The 6,262-nt window shown below is 43.5% G+C and overlaps 1 pseudogene; it reads right to left on the bottom strand.

Moving 5' to 3' along the window:
- Positions 1-1,367: 1,367 nt before the first annotated feature.
- Positions 1,368-1,489, bottom strand: LOC141101843 (U2 spliceosomal RNA; annotated as a pseudogene).
- Positions 1,490-6,262: the final 4,773 nt, after the last annotated feature.

The following is a 6,262-nucleotide window of genomic DNA, read 5'->3' as shown; positions in this document are numbered from 1 at the left end:
GCGATGATATTGTGTCATATAAAGTGATGTTCTGAAGTGTTAATTGACAACTGGGCCTGTAACAACGATTTCTTCCATAGCCGTACCATCATCATTGCTGCTCTAAGAGGCAAACAGCATGAGGGCACAGCGTACCTCCCAATTTCTGAGATAGGAAAGAGGGACACCTTTTAGGAAGAAAAATTTAGGCAAAAGATACACCCTGTTTATTTAGTGCAATATAATGTTTCTGCCAGTTAAATGGTCTGTTTTTATAGTGTTCTGCACTAAAAAGAGGGACAACTCAGGAGGAAAAACAGACAGTATTTGGTTCAAATATAGGGACAGTCCCTCCAAATGAGGGACAGTTGCCACCTATGAGACTTCAACTGGCCTTTTATCTTGTTTTAATTTTCTTAGAAAATGTATTTAAAAAATAATTAATGAAATAAGGAAACAGTCGCAAGCAATATTACAAGATGTATTTTAGTGGTCATTACAGAGTCCATAGATGTTGAATGTCCTTCAAGAGTATTTAAGTGTATGTAAACCCAATATTTGTTTAATATTTTTGTATTACTGTATACTGTTTCCTTAACCCCTTTATGACTGCCTAACATATTGTTTTTTCTTTAACAAGCTCGCGATGTGGTGCCCAAAAACAAAACACTGAATGTGCACCAAAAAAGTGTATGTAAACACTCACAAAAAAGTGCCCTTAGAGTGTGTCATATGGTCCCCTGTCGAAGTTGGAGGACCTTCCCTGACCCTCTGTGGTGCAAGATTCCTGATAGGGGCAACACACACTTAGATCCACCTAGCCAAAAAGCCTGCCAGACCATGTTCCTCATGATCAGCCAACCAAAGAGTACTAGGTGAGGGGCTCTCCCGAAGAAAGACTCTTAGACAAAGGAGGAAGGAACCTAAGTGCCACACATTCCCCCCCTAGACTTCAGGGTAGGCTCAAAGACTCATTACCTACAAGCTAAGGGAAAAAAGACACATACAGGGTAGGTGAAAATAATAAAGAAAATAAATAACAACATAAATAAACAAGGAAAAATAAAAAAGTATGCCAAGGCAGTGGCAAGGCCTTGTGATTTTATAACAAAACTGCCCCTGTCTTGGCCAAAAGGCCTAGCCCATGAGGCATGGTACAGAAAAATAATTTTAGTGCTGTGGTCTAGTGCAGTTTCACACAATAATGTCCCAAATCCATAACACTATTCTGGCACCCCCAGGGTGCCATTCTCAGAGGGCGCTTGACATTGTGGGCCCTTAGCTTTCCCAGTCCTCGGCCAGACAAGGTAGCACAGTTCAAATCAGGAGGCACTGGGCGCCTCGGAACCCTCCACACTAGGGAAATACTCCCAACCACCACTTTACCCAGTGGGTGCCTAATTTAGTTTCTTTCCTAGGCAAAGGACTCTCAGGACCCCATCATGCAAGCATCATACACTGATAAGAAGAGATACTACACTTGATCTTAGCCAGAAGGCCGAGAAGCAATAACATACAGTATGTGTAGAGGTGGTAGGCTTTAATGTCCATATGTACCATGCTGAAAATGCACTCACTGCGCGCTCCTAGCACAGAGACCGAGCTGTAAAACACAGCTCGTGGTCCCTTCTAATGATCAGTGTGAGATTATGTGACCACTGTGACAGTCGATCACAATGGTCATGTGATCAGCCAAACTTTACCACAACATTCACAACTTTTTAAAGGGATACTGGGGCAGGTGGGGAAGGTGTACTCACATAGATTTATGCCCATAACTCAGAACCCAGTATGTCCAGTGGCTTCAAAAGCAAGAGGGTGTGGATTGCTTTTGAAGCTGCTGGACATACTGGGTACAAAGTTATGGGCACAAATATGTGTGAGTGCATCCATGTACAGTATGTGTGTTGTTTGGTGATTTTGCTATTAACATATTGCACTATGAGCACCTTTGTTTTGTGATTCCCCTAAATTAATGTGAGTGGATATAGAAAGAGAATGAAGTAACACAGGGGTCGCTGGAGTTGTGGAGTTGCAGCAGTGTGAAAAGTGCATTTAGACTCTGCTTAGCGGTAGAGCCACAGGCAATCTGGTGAGTTACTATCTGGTGGGGGTGTGTGGCATTCACTTGGAGAACACTTCATTGGAATGGTCACAGCACATGAGCACAGCGATCTTTTGAGGACTTTGCATTTATGTGTACATCCAGCAAACGCACAGTGATTCTTGGCACTTTTTTTCTTTCATTTCTTTTGTTGGTAATTGTTCATAGTCACAGAGGCACTATGCAAATATGATAATATATTTGTTACTGTTAATTACTGTTACATATATATATATTTTTTTTTCTTTGTATTTTTAGGAGAACATTTCTATTTGATCTATTTAATTTTCCCTTTTTCCATGCTATAGAGCTAAGCTAGCTAAGTTGAGCAGCAGGCTCTGGTCACATACACAATTTTGTCTGGTTTATAGTATTAGAATTTCATATTCACAGCATGTGGAGCAGGTAATATTGTTTTTTCAACCACTTCAGCCCCCAAGATTTTACCCCCCTCCTGACCAGAGCACTTTTTACAATTTGGCACTGCGTCGCTTTAACCACTTGAGGTCCGGGCCATAGCCGAATGACAGCCACAGCGCGGACCTCAATCTCCGGGAGGACGTCATATGACGTCCTCCCCTATGCACGCGCACCGCGCGCACCCTGCAGGGCGCGCGGTGTGCGCGCTGTGATCACCGAGTCACGGAGACTCGGATGATCACAGATCCGAGTAAGGGGCCGGCCCCGGCCCCTTACCATGTGATCAGCTGTCAGCCAATGACAGCTGGTCACATGATGTAAACAAAAGCTCGGTGATCGGTTTCGTTTTCTCCTCACGCTGACAGCGTGAGGAGGAAAAAAAAGCCGATCACCGGCTTATGTCAAAGGGACATCGGTCCCGAAGAGGAAGGAGGCACAGATGCCTCATCTGTGCCTCCAAGTGCCATCTGCCAGTGCCCACAGTGCCCACAAGTGCCACCTATTAAAGCCCACAAGTGCCACCTATCAATTCCCACAAGTGCCACCTATCAATGCCCACAAGTGCCACCTATCAATGCCCACAAGTGCCACCTATTAGTGCCACCTAGCAGTGCTGCCATCAATCAGTGCCCAATCAGTGCCCAACACTGCCACCCATCAGTGCCCATAACCGCCACCCATCAGTGCCCATCACTGCCACCTATCGGTGCCCATCAGTGCCGCCTCATCAGCGTACATCAATGAAGGAGAAAAATTAACTGTTTGCAAAAATTGATAACAAAATATAAAAAATATATAATTTTTTTTTTTTAATTCTGTCTTTTTCAATTCTTTTAACAAAAAATAAAAACCGTAGAGGTGATCAAATACCATCAAAAGAAAGCTCTATTTGTGGGAAAAAAATTTCATTTGGGTACCGTGTTGTATGACCGCGCAATTGTCATTCAAAGTACGACAGCGCTGAAAGCTGAAAATTGGTCTGGACAGGAGGGGGGTTTAAGTGCCCAGTAAGCAAGTGGTTAACTGACAATTGCGCGGTCATGCAATGCTGTACCCAAACTAAATTTGCATCCTTTTTTTCCCACAAATAGAGACTTCTTTTGGTGGTATTTGATCACCTCTGCGGTTTTTATTTTTTGCGCTATAAACAAAAGAGCGTCAATTTTGGAAAAAAAACATTATTTTTAACTTTTTGCTATAATAAATATCCGGTGATCTGTGATTTTTAGTGGTATTGCGACATTGCGGCGGACAGATCAGACACTTTTGACACATTTTTGGGACCATTGACATTTATAGAGCGATCAGTGCTATAAATATGCACTGATTACTGTATAAATGTCAGGGACAGGGAAGGGGTTAATACTAGGGGGTGATCAAGGGGTTAACTGTGTGTTCCCTCACTGTGTTCTAACTGTGTGGGGATTGGACTAACTAGGAGAGACGACAGATCATTGTTCCTACTTTGTAGGAACTCACGATCTGTCTCCTCTCCTCTGACAGCACAGGGATTTGTGTGTTTACACATACAAATCCCCATGTCGGCTCTCGTGCATGTGATCGTGTGTGGCCGGCGGTGATCGCGCCCGCTGGCCACATGCATCGGGTCCCCCGATGTGCAGCGGGTGTGTGCGCATGCTTCTGGCAGTGCTCGCGCGTCCTCTGGTGGCTCTCCTGGGCAAAGCTGTATATATACGGGATTTCGCCCAGGAGAGCCATTCTGTCGCAGTATATCTGTGTGAGCCAGTTGGGAACCAGTTAAGTACATCTTGTTTTTGCAAACCTTTTGCAAAGTTGCTTACCTGCAGATTCTGTCAGTATCAGCAAAAGGGCAAGAAAGAGAGCACCTAGTGTAGTAAACTTCAACAAACTTTATTATAAATGAGAAAATGGAAAAACGACTCACAAGGGTGAGCTGTGTAACACATGGAAACAGAGTCTGCTTATAGGACATGCAGGAAGCATGCGCTGACCTAATAGACAGCCCAAGGACTAATTGAAGCCATGTGCAGGGCAGGGTGACAGCACTGTTGCTAATTGTTGTGTTTTAGCCTGCAAAATTAAGTTCTATTATTTTATTTGACTTGTAGAAAAAAACAAGAAAAAGTTATTTTACTCCAAAATGTGTGTAGCGCTTCTCCCATAGGAACTGCAGGAATATTGTCCAGGTTTTCCCAAACTTTTGCCCCACAGCCAGGCTACAGGCTCATTCATTCTTTCTTCAAATTCCAGTCTAGCAGACCCATAGCTGACTATAAGGCACAGAGGGGTAGCTAAAGCATGTTAAATTAGGTTAGGGAGTCTCCAAAACAAGACATTCAGATGAGATAGTAGATCCAGATCTTTGTAAAATATAAGTAGGTGCTTTATTCATACACTGCAGTGGAGAGACACAAACACAGTTCTCTGCAACATAAGAGAGTAAAAGTGAAAGTGTTTCTGACTTACAAACATCAAGTTTAACAATATATATGTATGAATATGCATAAGGTCTAGGCATGTTATAGTTGTGATCGTATAATTTAGTCCAATCAGCATTCATATCTTCTTAGTAGCAAGGGGACCGTTAAATGGGTGGTTACATCATGTGCTGGCCAAAAAAGAAATTTCAGCAGTATCTGGTCAGTTCAGACTGGTTTTGGTATGAAAGCCTATTTTGAGCAGCTTTCTGGGTTCTTATCAGTAGTTTGTGTCGTCACATATCCAACAGTTTCGATTTCCCAGGTATTGAAACAAAACAAAAAAAAAACACCTAGGGAAAGTAAAAAAAAGTGCACTACCAATTCTTAAAGTGATAGTTTCTATTTATATATATATGCATAACTCAACATTATCAGACCCCTATAATTCTACTAATTTCCCTCCTCTTGACCCCTATTGAGGGGTCACTACCATATTTTCCCTACCTAGTATGATACCAGAGGGTCCACAGTACTACTTCACATCTATGTGGAGTAAAGTTCTTAGGGTGTATGTGGATACATATCTTTACTCATTCGCATCACCCATCTCGGCATCATACGAATTTGCTAATCTGACAGCATCTGGATCTTAACATTCCCCCCCTCAGGCCACCTACCTAAGGCCTCTCCAACAACAGCTTCTGCCTGGCAGGGCAGCGTGCTCCCCTCAGACTAGAATCCTTCACTCTGGGACAAGACCCAGAGCTCTGTGTGCTCCCTGAATTTATGCAGTCTCAACATCAGAGCCCGCCTCTCTGGAATAGGCTGGGGCTGCATCAATATTCATGCTATCATCTGCATAACTCCACATCTATCATCCAGAAACTTCTCAAATTACCTGTATATAGAAGTAGTTATCCTACAGACTGGCAGCAGCAGAGCACACAGAGCAGACCTGACTAAACACCTACAGCTCACTGACTACAATGAGTCAAACTATGCTTTTACCTTATCTACAATTACAGCCACACTGACTTCAGTATGACAACTAAATTTCCCTATCAAAAATACACATGAACGGGGCGTGGCTGGATGACCAAAGCTAGTCAGGTTCTCACTAAGCTCCGTGAACATCCGCACTAAAATCCTGTTGACAATGCGCGCTACGATCCACTACTGAGTATCACTTGTCCCCTGCCTCGTCCTGACACTGCTAGGCTTCCATCTATGGCATTCAAGTCCCATGGTATGTCACAGCCTGACCCGCGGCCTCAACGCTCGGCCATTGATGCAAGCAAGGCAGCGCTGATGGTGAGGATCGATCACCTAGCGTCTGAATGCACCCTCATTTGGCATG

Source organism: Aquarana catesbeiana, linkage group LG06 (assembly GCF_042186555.1).
Source record: "Aquarana catesbeiana isolate 2022-GZ linkage group LG06, ASM4218655v1, whole genome shotgun sequence".
Taxonomy (NCBI): domain Eukaryota; kingdom Metazoa; phylum Chordata; class Amphibia; order Anura; family Ranidae; genus Aquarana; species Aquarana catesbeiana.
Note: the sequence above shows the minus strand (reverse complement) of the source record. Positions and strands in the feature narration are given on the sequence as shown.